This window comes from Cryptomeria japonica, chromosome 3, assembly GCF_030272615.1.
Source record: "Cryptomeria japonica chromosome 3, Sugi_1.0, whole genome shotgun sequence".
NCBI classification, from domain to species: Eukaryota; Viridiplantae; Streptophyta; class Pinopsida; order Cupressales; family Cupressaceae; genus Cryptomeria; species Cryptomeria japonica.
This window is the reverse complement of record NC_081407.1, coordinates 92,068,059-92,087,032: the sequence shown is the minus strand read 5'-3', so window position 1 is coordinate 92,087,032 and position 18,974 is coordinate 92,068,059. Positions and strand designations below refer to the sequence as shown.

Below are 18,974 nucleotides of genomic sequence, written 5' to 3'. Positions count from 1 at the left end.
GAGACATAAGTTTAAATTTATTGATAGTGTAAATTATCAAACTTATCAAGATAAAATACTAATAAAAAATACAAAAATCATACATTATCAAATTAATGATTTCATTTTAATGACATATTATTTATTACAAAAATTATATATTAGAATGAAATATTAATCATTTCATGTGTCCTTTCAATCACAATCTTATTTACACTAGAAATCTTTGCTAACACTACTTATTAAGTTAATTTGAAATCTTTGTACAATTCTTTCTAATCTAATTATGGATTTGGAACTATGCTTTTTAAGTATTGATGAAAAATCGAATACAATTGTATCTAAAGGATTCATTATAGACTATAAAATTAATCTTATGATCTTTAATTTTATTTTCATGGAAATTAAAATATAACAATTTATTTTGGATGATATGGATTGATAAATTTGTGTAGGAATATAATTGATTTTGAATCTATTCAGTTAGAATAAATATATCTTAATTAGATTATGGCAATCCTTAGATTATTGAAAATGGAAAGATTGATTGTTTAAAAATCATGTCAATAATCATTAAAAAAATTCTTAATAAACAAGAGCTATAAAAATTTCTACCAAATCATCACTATTTTAATTAGATTTTATTAATAACTATAATTAAAAATATCAAACTTATGTATTTAACCACTATAATTAATAATAATTAAAATTGAATCTTAATTTTTTTACAAACATACTCCAAACAAAAAAGATAGCATTAACTAACATTTCTAATCTCCTTAAACATATTAATAATACAAAAGAAATTATTGTTGCATAAAAATTTACAAAGAAAACAATTTACTGTTTAATAATTATTTCTAAAATTGACGTTACTTTGTGAGAAGCAGACGAAATTACACAGCTCCCTTTTAAGGAATGCAACTGTAATTGACCAACTAAATATGGATAGGGTCTCGCATGAAAATCTAGTGAAACCCCATATAAGTAAACTCCTTTCATAATTGTATAATAGAACCCATTTAATCTATTGATAAAAGTAATAAATTCATAAAACTGATATCTTACATTGATTTCTTCCCTTACTTCTAGGTCATAATATAGCCTATCAAAGCTAATGATATCAGGGTGTGTATCCAAAACAGCAGTACATTCAACTTAACTACATTTTTCTTCCTCGTCAGGTATTCGAAGGATTCGAGTTGGTTGGAACAGTGGCACTGACTGAATTGGCATAGTGGGTATTGTTGTGAATGTTCACGACAATCGACCACAAGACGTTCACATCTTCATCATTGCAGGATTTGACATCCTCATACAAAATGTAAATTCCAGTTTCTGTAGACAAAAACAACAAAACAAAGACATTTAATGAATTTACTTTTAGATTCATACAGAGTCAGTGGATTATAAGAAATACTAGGGTTCCTTACTCTTCTTGTGGACCGTGCATAATCGCTTATACATGTACCTCCACATCCTTCTCAGAGGGCTTAGCGCCCTTTTCTCCAAGATTGAGCTTGTCATTCCCCTTTCCCATACCTGAAGAATGTACGGGAAACGAACATATATAACACAAACAAAAGACCTGCAAATGAGTGCCTTCAAAGTAAATTTTCTCGGTTGGTATTCCATTTTACCTTCCATAAGTGAAGATTTGAGGGAGAATCTCCAATGAGAGAGTATGTGATGGTTGGGGAAGATGTATTAGATCATTCTTCAGATTATGATATGTTAACCAGTGGTTGACATGAACCGTCAACTAGAAACTGAAGGGTTGTTGAAGACGTTTGGTGCTCTTCTTTTCACGTTCTGTGAAATGCAATGCCCGTCGTATAGTTTTCTGTCTATTTGAGTCGGTACATATGTTATTATATCCGACTCTGATATGATATTATGTCAGCCTTTTGCTCCCTTCTAATTTACATTAAATAGGGCTCCAACTTTTTAGTTCTTAAGTACATCATAATCTAGACAAATTAGTTAAGATATTTTAAAATCGAATGCTGCTTTAATGAGTTAAATAGAGTATTTAATTGAATTTTAAAAAGAAAAATTCAATGTTGAAGATATATAATATTGATTCATTAGTGTGTTGGAAATTTAGGGTTTTATTAGATAATTACTTTGGAATTTATAATTATTAATTGTATATTACTGGCATTTTTATTGATATATGTGGATACAATATTTGCAATTGCAAAAATAAACCAACATATACTACTAAATGAAATGGTCAAAATCTGATAGTTAAAAATTATATACATCTATGTTAGTGCTACAAGTAATGATTAGGAACTAAAATTGTTTACAAATACTTTCAAAGAATATGTTAAATTTTTAGAGATGTGTCATATTTACTCAAACCTTTATGATAAATGATTCAATAGCTTTGGAACAATGATCAAGGATAACATGTAAGCATGCCATGTGTATAGAATGATGTTTGATATAATAGTATTGTTATATATGTACAATGCATGCTCTTAAAATTACTCTTCAACGAATTTTATGTTAAGCTAGCATTCCTAGCATAATTTGCAATGAGCAAATGAACGCTTCTAAAAATATATATTTATAGTACACTTAAATCAACGCAAATTTGTGCTAGGTCAACCCATAAGGGATAGAAAAAGTATTGTTAATATTTAAATTTTAAATTTAAATTTTCAAATTTTGAGGTTTAGATATATGATTGTCAAAATTACCAAGGTCAATTCTACACCTATAAATGCAATCCATTTTAATTTATGTAGGATTAGCTTTTGAGGATGGGATAAGTCATGAGTCAAATTTCATGCAAGAATACACCACTTTTAATTGCATAGAATAATTTTTAATCAAAATGTTGTAGAATATAAGCTCTTGTTCTCATTCTTAATGGTAAAAATTTTAGAATAAAATAAATTATTAAAAGAATATAATCAAATAAGGTATGATATTAAAAAAGATATGTTGGCCATCAGTGTCAATATAAGAAAGAAAGATTATTACCAAGATGAGGAATTGGAAATAATGCAGAGCAATTTTCAAAAGGATTATGGAAGGAATGATTAATAAACATTTTGTCTATGTAGAAAACATGAGAAAAATAGGTTTCATTGACTTAATCTTTGTACAATGTGTCGTGCCTCTAAAGTGTAATACCTGCAACTGCAACACAAACACTCAATAGATCATTACAAGCATGGTTAGAAAATTAAAAGCAAATGAAAGATGAACCATGACAAAGCGACCTATCACCTCCTAAGAGATGCGGGTATGGATTTTCTCTTAGATCTGGATAAGCAATCCCAATGACTTGACTACACCTACATGGAGGATTTGAAATGATGATGATATGCAAACTAGATGAGATTGATTATTCTAGATTGATCCAAGAGGATAATTAAGCTAATCATATTCATGATTAAGCTATGATGATGATGCAACTAAGCTATAAAAGAGATTGATTAAGCTACATGAATCAACAATTATGCTAGAAAATGTTCAAATTAAGCTAATACAATTACCTATAACAATGCTCAAATGATATGCTAGGATGGATATGCCTATAGTAATAATTCCTAAATTGATAATGACATGGGATCCTTTGTGCTCCAAAATGGGGGATATTTATAGGATTTCGAAGGCCAAGGGTGAGGTGGCAGGAATCAACGGTCAAGATTGAGTGTGAAGATATCAAGGGTGAAATTGGAGGAGGTTGAAGAAGAGGTTGGAGGAAGGGACACTTGTTATCTTTGTGGTGACAAGTGTCAAGGAGCCTTGCTCATAAGAGGGCAAGTGTCCAAGAGAGGAGACATGTGGCCAAAGTGTCATGTGTCTCAAGGGAAGAATATCCACACCATAGGAGGTTAGGATGAGGAGGTTAGGGTGTGAAAGATAGAATAGGCTTAGTCAAACCCAAGGTTGGGTGGAATGGGCTAGGTTAGAGGGATGGTTAGGTTAGGTGGTTACAAGTTAGGAGGCAAGTGGATAATTTGAATTTGAAAATTCAAATAATAGGAAGAGACTAATTAATTTTTAAAAACTTCATAAATTGATTTGGTTTAATTAATTAGGGGATAAGAAGAATTAATTGAAATGGGGGAGGGATTAATTAATTTGAATTCATTAATCAAAGGGGACTGTTGAAATGAACCTATTAAATAAATCCTTAAATTTATTAATAAGTAGATGAAAGGGAGAATTTAATCAAATTGCTAATGAATTCAATTAAATTAGGAAGGGGGATTAATTAAATAATTGCTTATTTAATTAATTGTCTTCAGACCATTTTTAGGTGTATACATTTTGCCCCTCTTTCAAGCGAGGTGTGATGACACGTTGATTCAAGAAATAATCTCATTTTGATGATGATATTGGTATGATAGGATGCCCCAAACATTTATTGATAAATTGCAGTATAATTATGCCCCATCGGGAGATCAATTGAGATAATTGACCTTTAGAGTGTGTGGATTTTTGCGAAATTGATATCTTGATTAGAAACGATTTGATTTCTACAACTGTGGTTGATGAAAGTGCGAGTTCTATAATCATAGTGATGCAGTTCTCAATGTGATAATTGATAAAGGTTGATTGATTAGATTGATAAGATTGAGATGTAGTCTAGTTTTAGGAATGACTCCTCCTATATAAGACAAAGATGATCAAAGCATCTGATGAGAGATACTGCCTCAATCCATTTTGTGAAATATTTTATAGCTACAAGGATGGATTTGCGACCATTGGATGAAGATGGATTTATCTTTCCTACTAGATCAAGACCTAATTGGTAGAAAGGCCAAGATGTTGCCAAAGAATGAAGTTCTTGTGCTGGTGCATGAAACAAATTTCCATGGATCTGGCATTGTTTGCATGTTTTAGCTATATGAAAAGAATCTTGTTCCATAGTTGGCCAATAATAGCCCAAGCGTATGAGTTTTTTAAAAAGGGTAAGACCACTTGAATGAGTGCCACAAATGTTGTTATGCAATTCATTTAAGTCCTTCTCAAATTCTTCTTGTTCGAGACATCTTAAAGGAGTATCATCCATACCTCATTTAAAAAGGGTATCCACGACAACAATATAATGGGAGGATTGGCGAATAAAGTTTCTCTTTTGATTCTTTGATAAGTTAGGAGTGAGGATATTATCTTTCAAGTATGTGTAAGTTTGGCCATAGCGGGAGGAATCATGCTCAACAAGGTGATAGATAGTTTGGGAATTAGGACAATTATGTGTAGGGTAAGACAACTCTTCCACCAGGAATTTGTAACGCTCTTGATTTTCTTGTGTCTGAAGGAGAGAATCAAGTGTTGCCATGAAATCTGTTGCTTTGTTGTCATACCTTGGAATATCCTGAAAATTTATTTCTACAAAGTATTTCTTTATATCGTCAACCAGCTTCTTATAACGCATTAACTTTTCATCTTTTGTTTGTTAATCGTCATTGATTTGATTGATGATGAGCTGTGAATCTCCAAAGACTTGAAGTTGTGTAATGTTCCATTCTATATCCATTTTGATACTTGTAACCAAAGCTTCATACTTTGGTGTGTTGTTGGTGCAGGGAAAGCTTAAATTGTATGCTTTCAGAATTGTATGACCTTGTGGTGTGATGAATAGAATACCTGCTCCTGATCCATGTTGTGTATATGAACCATCAAAGTATAATTACCATGTTTTTGTGGTGACCATTAGGATATCAGGATCAGGAAATTCAATCTATAAAGGACGATCATGTCTTGAAGTGGTACCTTTGCTAGTTGGTCTGCAATGACTTGCCCCTTGATATCTTTTTTGTCAATATACTCAATATCAAAATTAATTAGAATCATGATCCATTTCGCTAGTCGTCCTATTAATTTTGCCTTGCTTCAGGTTTTATGTCATGCGTCCTCTCGAGATACATTTTGTCATCATGTACTCTGCTCAGGATGATGCGGATGTGTTCTTCAGTGACCTCTTCAAGAAAATAAACAACATTATGTAGTTTATTCCTCTCTAGGATGTTGTATTCCGGTTTGATTTTAGTGTCATCCCCACAGAACAGACCTAGCTAGGAATGAATCACTAGGGATCCTAGGTCTTCCAATTTATAGTCAATGTACCCTGAAATATCTTCTTCAATAATGACTCTGACAGGTATTTGGGACAAGGCATTGTATTTCATTTTCCTTTGAATAAATTCAGCTGAGTCCATGGGTACACTAGAACTCGAGTGCGATGCAGAAGCATGATTAACAAGAATTTTGAGAAATACCTTCACAATTTCTAAATTTACGGTTTGCTAATGCAGCTCACACCACACCACTTTGGTTGCTTGATTACCGCTTAGTGCTCTTCACCAATAGGTTGAAAGTATCTCTGGATTCTTCTGCAAGATTTGAATTCTCTCTAAATCGCAAGTCGAATTTCCTTTTCTCGTTCTTCTCTTGAAAATTTCTTTGCTCATAAACTTATAAGTGAAAATGACGTTAAGAATCCCTTTTAAACAAATAATTCACCTACCATAATAAATGCTCCACCGCTAGGGTACAAACCCTAATTTTGGCTTTTACCGCTTCAAAAACTTCTACCGATTGGTAGGTAACATATACAGGTTTTGGGTCTTTACTGATATAAATCGGGGGTTCGAAACATTTCACCGATTTGTTCCTAAGCTTTTCTGAAGCTTAGTTTGCCAGTTCAGACACTTCCACACTAGGTGCAGAAACCGGTTCATCATGTGACACTTCTTCAAGTTTCTTTTTCCATGTTTTATTCATTCTCGCTTGAACAGTTTTAACATCAATCTACCCTTCTTGAGTGATCGGTATATCATCTGATAGGTTCTTTCTCATTCTGATAGTCAATCCTTCCAGTTCCCTTCTCAGATTGGCATTGGATTCGTTCAGTTTTTCAACTTCTTCAACTAGGACATCCATGTCTACTTCATCAGAAGAACTATTTTTAGTAAGCTCCATTAGTTTCTCAGCATGCTCTCTTCTTTCTTCCAGAGAGACTTTATACTTGACTTTGAGTTCATCAAAGGCTTTCTCAGTCTAAGTGAGATGATGAGTAAGTTCCCTCACAGTGTATTCCCCATATCTCCTTCCAAGTGGTTAGACTTATAGAAAGGTTGGCTCTGATACCAATAGATGAATACTAAGAGGGGGGGGTGAATTAGCATACCAAAAATCAATAAACTCAAACATTTAAACAATTTAGCGGATAACCGGTATGAAAGATTTACAAATAAAGTGGTTAAGAAAAATGCAAACCAAAAAGAAAACAAAGCATTCACCCACAACAGCACAGTCACCATAACACAAGAATTTTTGATGTGGAAACCCAAATGGGAAAAACCACGGTGAGAAAAAACTCACAAGTAACTATCTGCAGAATAGAAACTAGACCGGTTAAGGTCATACAATGTTCTTCACCAGAACATATCCTGTTAGGAATATAGATCTCTATTAGGAGATAAGTCCTGTTAAAGACTACCTTGTGAGAGGATTTTAGATTCATAGTTGTGAACCACCTTGTTAGATGATTTACAAAGGCTTTGCTAGGCCTACCCGGTTAAGGGTTTCAGACTTGTCGAAGATGTGAGTAATCAACAAGTGAGTGATCTAGATACTAGCACAGTATGTTTGGGTAGATCCTTGATAGCTCACTATTAATGCATTTCAGCATTACTTCAGTCTTCAATATCTCCACACTCCTTTTCACACAGACCTAATCTTCTCTTCTATGATCACACATACAAAACCCTCATCATCAACAACTAAAACGCTAGACATGATGTCCTTATAAAGGAGTCTGATTTCATGTCGGTCCAATAGGATTATATTACAAGTTCATAGGTTCGATGCATATAGACACATTTGGTAACACGACACAAAATTACCACAAAAGTGTTGGTGGATGATAACTCATCATAGAAATACTGGTTGGTAACTCATCACAAAGTAATACTGGTTCATACAATTTACCGATTACCGATTGTCAAAAATGAGGACTGGAAAAATGTTAACTACAACTTTGTTCCTTCGTACCACTTGAGATCCTCAAACCACTTGAGGTCTTCATACTGCTTTAGGTCTTCAGTCAGTTTGTGACCGGTTACATCTTCTACAAAACACCGATAGTCTAAAGACTATAATACATAATATCGGTTGGAACAAATACCGGTTGAGCTTAACTCTTACATCAAGAAAGTGTACACAAAGAAAGTGTGTGTCCATCAATGACAATCACAACATCATCAAAATGCCAACAATCTCCCCCTTTGGCATTGATGGCAACACTTAGGAAAATTTTGACATCTAAGTGTTTTTACAACAAAGCTATGCCATAATCAAAATTACTCTCCCTAAGCATATACACTATCCCTTTTGCAGAAATTACAATGTATACTACTCCCTTAAAGTGGTAACATGAAAGTATACATAACATTCAGAAAAATTTTAAATACTACTCCCCCTTCGCCAACAATGACAAAGTACTACAAAATAACCCCTGTTTCATTATATATAGAAAAATAGAGTAAATGTTTATGATAATAAGGAATGAAACTTATCAAAAATAGATTTAAAATCTTGCATAAAAGTCTTCATGGCTAATGACCATGACTCAAGTAATGAGGTAGCTACCTCACTTTCTGTCTGCATCTGAGATACCTGCTCTTCCATGGCATCAATGGTGCTCATCTCTTGAGTTAGCATTAAGGCTTCTAGATTGAGAAAGCACTTCTGAAGTATTTGAAGTCTGGGTAATAAGACTAGTTGAAGTTCCTACAAATCTCTTGTCCGATTGCTAATCTCCAATTCTATCCTGGTAGACTGAAGCTGATATCGGTGAACTATTTTCCCATATCAAGTGAAAGAATCATATAGCATCTTGAAGTTGCTTATGTACGTTTGCAAATCTTATTGGAGTTACTCTTTTTGGGTGAGCACATTATCGTAAAATAGATGAGGTTGGTTGATTTTGCTCAACAGTAGTTTGCCCTCATCCATAGCATCTCTTATACCCTTCTCTTGTTTCTGAAGTTGAGACCGAAGCTCATTTAGTTTCTTGACTAAGGAAGTGTTTAGTGCCTTTTGATGCTTCTTCTGTGCATTTTCTTCAGTAACTTCTTCCAGGCATTGTACCTAGTCCTCTACAACGGTACATAGAAGTTTCAGTTTGGCTAGAGAGGAATTGGTACTGGGGAGGTTAGTACCTGGAATCTAACTGGTGAGGGTGTCAATCATAGTTTGAATGACATCCTGTTCCTTTTTCCTCCTCAATGTTTCCAATCTTTCTTGTGCAAGCTTTATGCTTTGCAACAGCTCCGATTCATCTGTAGATTGGAGGTTGATAGGGCTGGTGATGTCAACCGGTTTGGCTTGACCACCAGTTGCCTTTGGAGTCTCCACATGTTTGAATTTCTCTATTTCCTCCTTCTCTGCGGCTCTTTTCTTTTGTGCTTCTTCTCTCCTTAGTTCTTCCTCCTTCTTATCTTCTTCCTGCTTCTTCTTTTCTTCCTCCTTTTTCTTCTTCTCCTCTTCTTTCCTTTTCTCCTCTTCTTTTCTCTTCTCCTCTTCTTTCCTCTTCTCCTCTTCTTTTCTCTTCTCCTCTTCTTTCCTCTTCTCCTCTTCTTTTCTCTTCTCTTCTTCTTGTTTCCTCTTGTCTTCTTCTTTCTTTTTCTCCTCCTCTTTCTTTTTCTCTTCCGCTTTCTTTTTCTCTTCCTCCTTCTCCGCTTTCTCCTTATCAACCTTTTCCTTGTCCAATTTTTCCTTTTCTACTTTTTCCTTGTCAACCTTTTCCTTTTCTACGTCTGGAGTGGCATCTTCACCATCCAATGCATCAACATCAATAGTTTCCACCTATTCTATAACCCTTTCTCCTTCTCCATTAAATACCTCATCCAGTTTGGCTGAGGATTGGTCAAGTTCTTGTTCGGCCTTCTTGTTGGCCTCAAACACTTGATGTAACTGGACATCGTCTTTAGCATGTAGATGAGTGTCCTTGTCCACTTCAAAGGTTCTGCCTTATAGCATCCTAAGTCTTCTTCTTCTCATGAAGAAGAGACCTTTATTCTTGTTCATAATTTCAAATAATTCAAAATTGGAAGCATCAGGAAAGTACTGAGCAAAGATTTTCTCCCTTATTTCCTATTCTTTCTCAATGACAATGCACCATTTGTTGTCCAAAGAATTGTATAAATAATTAGGTGTCACTGATCTAATTTCAAATGGTGATCGTTCATTTAAACATAGATATTTTATCATTTCCTACTCTACTTCTTCCTTCTCATTATCAGAAAAATCATCAAAATACTCTTTCAAGTCATCAAGCACCTTTCTCTTAATATTATTTAAAGTCCTTTGACAATATGTCAGAGGCATGTAAGAAGAGATTTCTATATTTACCAGTGTTGATGATGTAGGTGCGATACCGGTAGACTTAGCCTTCTTGCTTGATTGTCGAGTTTTCTTAAGCTGCACTTTCGGTTCGGTATCCTCGGACTCCAATGAGTTGTTTTTGGTCTTCTGCTTCCTCTTAATTACTTTAGCGGGTGCAACTTCCAGTTTCTTCTTAGTAGATGACCGCTTGGTCACTTTTGGGTTGGTTGAGGTAACCGGTGTCGATACCGATGGCACTGCCTTTCCCTTTTTCACTGAAGGTTCTTCAACCAGTGTTACCCTTTCCAAGTAGGTGTCGGTTTGCTTTATCTTCACATCAAGAGGCAAGGCAAGCAGGGTGGAGGCATACCCATCTAACATGTCATACATCTCCTCATATCCCATAGGTTCTACTTCTTCCTTTCTGGGCTCTACCACTTCCATTATACATTCATCTACTTTTATGGTAAAGCAGATGTCCTCTTCATATTTCTTAACAATATCTACAAATATCCTCATCCTCTGACTCATCTTCCGCTTGAATTCATGAAATTATTTATTCAAGACCTCAGGATATCCAGTTCCCACTGCTTGGAGACTTTCTCTAATTTGTTTAGTAACCGATTGGTCAGTAGACCATTGAATATCACCAACTCCTAGGAAATAGCCTTGGAAGTAGAAAAATAGGTCGACCAAAAGTTGTCCAAATCTGAACCTCAGAGCACTGTCCTATTTGATGGACTTTAGATTAAGTAGAAGTTAATTTTACAAATAGGTACATAAATCAAATGAGGCGTCTTCCTTGATCATTCTGTATGCAGCATTCACCACAGTAGCGGGACAAAGTTTCTTCAGCTAGCATAAAACACTCGGTAGCTGATCACCATGCAAGCATACTTAACCAAGTCATCTTTGATGGGGTTGACAGTCATTCCCCGTTGGTTTCTCAGAGAACCGATGAGCTTAGTCATTTCAGTCTTGATGACCTTCCTTAGGGTTGGCACCTCACCAATGTTGCAGAAACTGGTGACAGTATGAATTGCTTCAGGTATTATGTCATGCATCCTCTCGAGATACATTTTGTCATCATGTACTTTGCTCAGGATGATGCAGATGTGTTCTTCAGTGAACTCTTCAAGAAAATAAATAGCATTATGTAGTTTCTCCCTCTCTAGGATGTTGTATTCTGGTTTGATTTTCTTGTCATCCTCACAGAACAGACCTAGCTGGGAATGAATCGCTATGGATCCTAGGTCTTCCAATTTATAGTCAATGTACCCTAAAATATCTTCTTTAATAATGACTCTAGTTGGTATTTGGAACAGGGCATTGTATTTCATTTTCCTTTGAATAAATTTAGCTGAGTCCATGGGTACACTAGAACTGGAGTGTGATGCAGAAGCCATGATTAACAAGAATTTCGAGAAATACCTTCACAATTTTGAAATTTAGGGTTTGCCAATGCAGCTCACACCACACCACTTTGGTTGCTTGATTACCTCTTAGTGTTCTTCACCGATAGGTTGAAAGTATCTCTAGATTCTTCTGCAAGATTTGAATTCTCTCTGAATCGCAAGTCAAATTGACTTTTGTCATTCTTCTCTTAAAAATTTATTCGCTCATAAACTGATAAGTGAAAATGACATTAAGAATCCCTTTTAAACAAATTCTTCACCTACCATAATAAATGCTCCACCACTAGTGTACAAACCCTAATTTTTCCTTTTACCGCTTCAAAAACTTCTATCGATTGGTAGGTAACATATACGGGTTTTGGGTCTTTACTGATATAAACTGAGGGTTCGAAACATTTCACTGGTTTGTTTCCCCTAAGCTTTTTTGAAGCTTAGTTTGCCAGTTCAGAGACTTCCACACTAAGTGCAAAAACCAGTTCATCCTGTGACTCTTCTTCAGGTTTCCTTTTCCATGTTTTATTCATTCCCACTTGAACGGTTTCAACATCAATCTTCCCTTCTGGAGTGATCGGTATATCATCCGATAGGTTCTTTCTCATTCTGCAGGTTCTGGCAGGGTGTCCCAGTTTGTTGCAATGATAGCATACCATTCTAGGTGTTCTCCATGGTCCATGGTTCATTCTACCATTATTCCTTCTACATGTTGCAGTAGTGTGACCACTACCATGACAGATCAAATAGTTTGCTCTCCAACTAGTTGCCACTTAATAGCCAGCTGACCAATGGTCATAGGTATTATACCGGCTGGGATTTCGGTTCACAGAGGGTTCCGGAACAACTCCTTGAGTTCTTTGAGGATTTCTCCTAGTGTTGTGCACAACAGACCTGCATTCAAATGCTCTATGCCCAAACTTGTTGCATGCATAATAGTTTCCATTGAATCTATTGGATCTAGGCTTATTTTTTAGAAAAAAAGGAAAATTATTGTAGGCCTTATTTCTACACACATTAGTAGTATGTCCTTCCTTGAGACAATTAAAGCAAACAGGTTTAAAATTTTTCTTACCTTTATCCTTTGAAGTTGGTTGCTTCTATAATGTTACATCTTTTGTTCTAGAGGTCTCACATTCCTCATAACTAGAGAAACCAAGTACAGTGGTATTCCTTACCAATTTTGCTAATTCAAGCTTTTTCTCTAGCTCAACAGTACTTTGATTGAATTTGGCAAGTATTTCCTTTGACTCAGTGAGTTCCTTTGAAGTAGAAGCATTGGATTCCTTCAAGGTTGCATTCTCAGAAATAGCCATGTTTAGTTCACTTTGCATTTCTTCATTTTCCACTTTACTATCTTGGAGATGAGCAGTAAGGGAATTGATTTCTTGCTTCAGCTTGGAGATCTCATGATCTTTGTCTTTTACAAGATCTTCAGCTTTCCTTCGGTTCTCAAGCTCTTGACACATCCTATTAGTCAATCCTTCCAGTTCCCTTCTCAGGTTGGCATTGGATTCATTCAATCTTTCAACTTCCTCAACTAGGGCATCCATGTCTGCTTCATCAGAAGAACTATTTTCAGTAAGCTCCATTAGTTTCTCAACATGCTCTCTTCATACTTGACTTTGAGTTCATCAAAGGCATTCTCAGTCTAAGTGAGACGATGAGTAAGTTTCCTCATAGTGTATTCCCGCATATCTCCTTCCAAGTGGTTAGACTTATAGAAAGGTTTGCTCTGATACCAATTGATGAATACTAAGAGGGGGGTGAATTAGTATACCAAAAATTAGTAAACTCAAACACTTAAACAGTTTAGCAGATAACTGGTATGATAGATTTACAAATAAAGCGGTTAAAAAAAATGCAAACCAAATAGCAAACAAAGCATTCACCCACAAGAGCAAGCACAATCACCATAACACAAGAAGTTTTGACGTGGAAAACCAAATGGGAAAAACCATGGTGAGCAGAAACTCACAAGTAACTATCTGCAGAATAGAAACTAGACCGGTTAAGGTCATACAATGTTCTTCACCGGAATAGATCCTGTTAGGAATCTAGATCTCTATTAGGAGATAAGTCCTGTTAAAGACTACCTTGTGAGAGGATTTCAAATTCATAGTTGTGAACCACCTTGTTTTACAAAGGCTTTGTTAGGCCTACTCGGTTAAGGGTTTCAGACTTGTCGAAGATGTGAGTAATCAACAAGTGAGTGATCTAGATACTAGCACAGTATGCTTGGTTAGATCCTTGATAGCTCCCTGTTAATGCATTTCAGCATTACTTCAGTTTTCAATATCTCCACACTCCTAGCTTCACACAGACCTAATCTTCTCTTCTATGATCGCACATACAAAAACCTCATCATTAACGACTAAAACCCTAGACATGATGTCCTTATAAAGGAGTTTGATTTCATTTCAGTCCAATAGGATTACATTACAAGTTCCTAGGTTCAGTGCATCTAGATACATTTGGTAACACGACACAAAATCACTGCCAAAGTGTCGGTGGATGATAACTCATCACAGAATACCGATTGGTAACTCATCATAGAGTAATACTGGTTCATACAATTTACCGATTACTGGTTGTCAAAAATGAAGACTGGAAAAATGTTAACTACCGCTTTGTTCCTTCATATCGCTTGAGGTCTTCAGTCAGTTTGTGACCGATAACATCTTCTGCAAAACACCGATAGTCTAAAGACTATAATACATAATATCGGTTGGAACAAATACTAGTTGAGCTTAACTTTTACATCAAGAAAGTGTACACAAAGCAAGTGTGTGTCCATCAATGACAATCACAACATCATCAAAATGCCAATAGCATGCCTTTTCTATTGGTGAATAGTTGATCTAATATCCTACTAATGTTCTGTTGATGTAGTAGATGGATTGTTCTTTTCCTTCATTGTCTTGTTGTGCAAGTAGAACTCCTAATGATATGTCGGTGGTTGATATAAATAGAGTAACACTGGCTTTCTTGGAATTGGTGACATTAGGACAGGTGGTTGCATGAGATAGGCTTTGATCTTATTTAATGTGTCCTCGCATTGATGGTCTCACCTGAAAGTAACATTTTTGTGCAATAGATGAGTAAATGGTTGGCATTTATCAACTAGTTGAGCAATGAATCTTCTAATTGAGTGTAGTCTTCCTTGAAGTGATCTTAGTTGACTGATATTCCGGGGAGATGTCATTTCCATGATTTCTTTGACCTTAGCTAGATCTACTTTGATACCTCTAGCTGAAACAATATATCCCAATAGCTTTCCTGAAGTGACACCAAAGGCACATTTCTTGGGATTGAGTTGTAGCTTATACTGTTCTAACCTGTCAAAGATCTTTTCTAGTATTCCTATATGGTCTTCTTTGTTGTATGATTTTGCCAAGAAGTTGTCCACATAATCTTCCATAAAAGTATGCATCATGTCATGGAATATCGTTGTCATAGCTTCTTGATATGTAGCACATGCATTCTTTAGTCCAAAAGAGGTGACATTCCAGCAGAAAGTACCCCATGGACATGTGAAAGCTATATTTTCTTGATCTTCGGGTTTAATTTAAATACAATTGTATCTGAAGAAACCATCCATTAGAGAAAACATGGAGTGGGCAGCAGTTGAATCTACAATGATGTCAATGTTAGGTAAAGGAAAATCCTCCTTTGGACATGCATTATTAAGATCTCTGAAGTTTGTGCATATTCTGATACTTTTATCTAGTTTGGAAAGAGGAATGATGTTGGATACCCATTAAGGATAAGTCATAGGTATGATGAATCCTACATCTAGTAATTTCTTTAGTTTTGCCTTGATTAGAAGAGAAATATGTGGATGCATTTTCCTTAGTTTATGTATAACTGGTTTGGCTCCTAGACTAACATTTAAGTGATGTATAATAAGCTTTGGATCCAATCCTTACATGTCTGCATATGACTAGGCAAAATTGATTTGCCATCGTTTGAATAATTCCATATATTGTTGCATTTCTTGCTCTGACAGAGAAGTTGCTGGATGTAGGATCTTTGGTTTCTCTATTGTCCCAATGTTAACTATCTATGTTGGTTCAATCAAAATGGATAACCTTTCTTGATAGTGCACAAGTAAAGTGTCAAATCTCCCATCTTCTGGCACCTCGAGGAGGTTTTCATTGTTAGATGTATCCTTTCTTTTTACATTTTCTTCATCTAATTTTTCCAAGAAATGGTTTACAACATTAGACCTGATATTGTTTCCTTTATATTCACTTTTGTGACTAGGAGATTTGGCACCCACTTGACTAGAAGATGCGTTGTTGAAATTCCTAGTGAAAGTTGTTGCGGGTTCTATTTCATTAAGATATATAGATATGGAATGGTCATTAGGAAAGGTATCAATGGTAGTATGTCTTTCATTTTCCCAATCAATAAGTTCAGGGTTAATTAGAGGTAAGGGGTCATCAGGTTGAGATGTTTCAAAGATATCAAGGGTCATGATAGATATGTCAAAGTTTTGAATATGTATGTCAATGTCTAAAACGGTACTCTCATCAGAATGACCTTGCACAAGGAGCTCCTGATTGTCCTCGAATAAGTCCAAGTCAGCTGAATGTGATTCTAATTCAAGTAAGCTAGTTCCTAATGTTTTCCCTACATACGTGTGAACAACATCGACTCCTACATTTTCTTCAAAGCAATTTTCTTTAGCTGATTCTTCAGAGTGATAGGAATCCCATTCCCATTTCTTAGAATATGTCTCACTTGCAGCTTGCAATCTATAGATTTGTTCATATAGCATTTGATTTGTTTCTTCTATTTTTCTTGCTATATCTTTTCTTCTTTCATATTCAACCTCTTCTAGACTGAGATTGATTTTTGTCAACCTTGCTATGAGTTCTCCTTGAGTAGTACTAGGTTCATGCTTGTTTTGATTGAGATTTAATGCTGCTTGGGAGGTGCTTTTAGTTTGTTTTCCTATTGATTTGAAGCTTGCTTCTTTTGCCATTTCATGTTTGCTTGTTCTTGTTGCTTTGCTGATACTTCTTCTCTTTCAATTTCTAGTTGTTCTTGTCTATTTTAAAATTCCTCTTGTTGTTGGCTAAAAGATGTGTCTTCTGGTAGAGTAACTTGTCCATACCCCAAGCTTGCTTTGTCTATAGCCTACTGAGTGTAAGGTTGGATAGGTTCTGAGATACCTTCTTTTCTTTTTCCTATAGGGCCTATTCCAATGTATCCTATTTTTATAAGAATGTTAAATTCTTTTCCACACTTTTATGTGGGTATGCGAATATTGTTGATCTTATGTTGGACTTCTTCATCCTTGTATAGCCACTATAGAAAATCTTTGTCTTGTGTTTCCTCTGATAAAGTCCTAGCACTAACAAATGCTCCATAAAATATTGGAAGATGTTTCACAATTGGTTGTTATTTAGAGTTTGATGGTTTTCCATAGGACTTAGGAGAGAGTGATAATTATGATATAGAATATTCTCCATTCCCTCTATCTCTTAGCTGCATATGTTTTTCCATACTTGACAAAATTGAGGAAAATGATTTTTCTTTGGATTGTGTGTTCAAAGATGATGCCTCCCTATTATGAGGAACAGTGACTTCTTGAACTAGTTTGAGATTACTACAGTTCTGAAATGGATTTGAATCTACTAAGATCGTGATTTCCTGCCCATTGTAGGGAAATTTTAGGTACTGATGATATGTTGATGGAACAACTTGTATGTCATGTATCAAGGGTCTTCCCAAGAGTATGTTGTATGATAAGTCCAAGTCTAAAACTTGGCATGCTGTGTCTTTCTGTAAAGGTCCCACTCTGATGGGTAACATCACAATTCCTTTAGAGAAACACTATTCTTCATCATATGCTTTGATGGTGATCTTTTTCTAGGGATCAACTGCATCTTTTGAATAACCTAGAGCACGGACAAGACTCAAAGAGAAAATATTTTATCCATCTCCTCCATCTATTAGGACATGTTTAACTCGCGTCTTATGAATGATAACTTCGATATGCAAGGGAGCATTATGGGGATGTTGCAAGGACATGTCATCTTCTTCTGTGAATGATAAGTAGTGAGGGGTTGTGAGGTGTCCCACCATGGTTTGGAATTGATCTATATGAAGATCTTTAGACACTGTTGTATCTACTAATGCTCATTCATGAATTTCTTTATGCGCAGGTGAAAACTTTAAAATTTCTAAGATGGATATTTGTGCGAAAGTTTTTTGGAATTTCTCCACTAGATTATATTGTTTTGCAGTGGATGACATGTTAGTGGTAGGACCCGAAAAAAAAATTTGTCTTTTCTTCTTGTGATAGCATGAGCAGGTTCTTGGTTTTGTTTTTCTTTAACTACAATCACATTTACCACATTATCATATGTATGAGCGTAGTTTACCTTTTCTTTACCCTTGCCATTATGTGTTGCTGATGATTCACCCTTATCATAGTTTGGAAGCAGAGTTTTAAAATTTGTATTAGATTTGTTTGTTGTATGTCCATCCATAATTATTACTTCATTATCAATCAAATCTTGGAGACATGTTTCAACCGCAGACAATTATCTGTGTGATGTCCCTTGTTCTGATGGAAATCCCAATAACGGTTATCATTCCACCAATGGGGTTGTACTTGAGGTTCATAGTTCCTTCCTTCTAGTAAAGTAATCAATTTATTTGCAAGAAGTGTCTTTATTGCTGACCCAAGTGGTTCACCAATGTTTGTAAATTTCCTTCGAAAGAAATTGTTGAAAGTTGATTTTTGGTGATTGTTCTTTTGTTGAGCTACTGTTGAGTGAGTGGATAAATTGAAAATAGTTTGTTTTGGTTTTACATTTTTTTTATCCACTATTCCATCATTGACAACATTTTGATTTCTATTCCAAAATTTAGGCTTATCGTTGTTATTGTTGCTAACATTGTTATTAGGAGGATTAATGCCTTCTTTGTATAGCTTCAACTCACCCTTCTTTATCATAGCTTCTTCCATTATGATACCATTATCAGTCATCTTTTCAAAGTTTTGATGGCACTGGATTTTTAGATGATAACTCATTTGTCCATTTAGGTTGTCAATGAATATGTTTGTCTTCCAGCACCATTCGAGGATATCATGAAGCTAATCGTCTCCACCTCTATAGAAACATCATGAAAGGTTCTCCACTCTTTTGTTTAGTGTTGCATAAATTGAGTAGTGTTACCTCATGTTGAATGTTATAAGACTACTGTGAAACA

The 18,974-nt window shown here is 35.3% G+C and overlaps 1 long non-coding RNA gene across 1 annotated transcript; it reads right to left on the bottom strand.

Moving 5' to 3' along the window:
* Positions 1 to 983: 983 nt before the first annotated feature.
* LOC131078606 (uncharacterized) lies at positions 984 to 1,556 on the bottom strand. Its single transcript, XR_009113799.2, has 2 exons — positions 1,413 to 1,556; positions 984 to 1,317 (listed from the first exon to the last, which is right to left on the bottom strand). It is a non-coding gene; the product is annotated as an uncharacterized LOC131078606 (long non-coding RNA).
* Between the last annotated feature and the right edge of the window lie 17,418 nt (positions 1,557 to 18,974).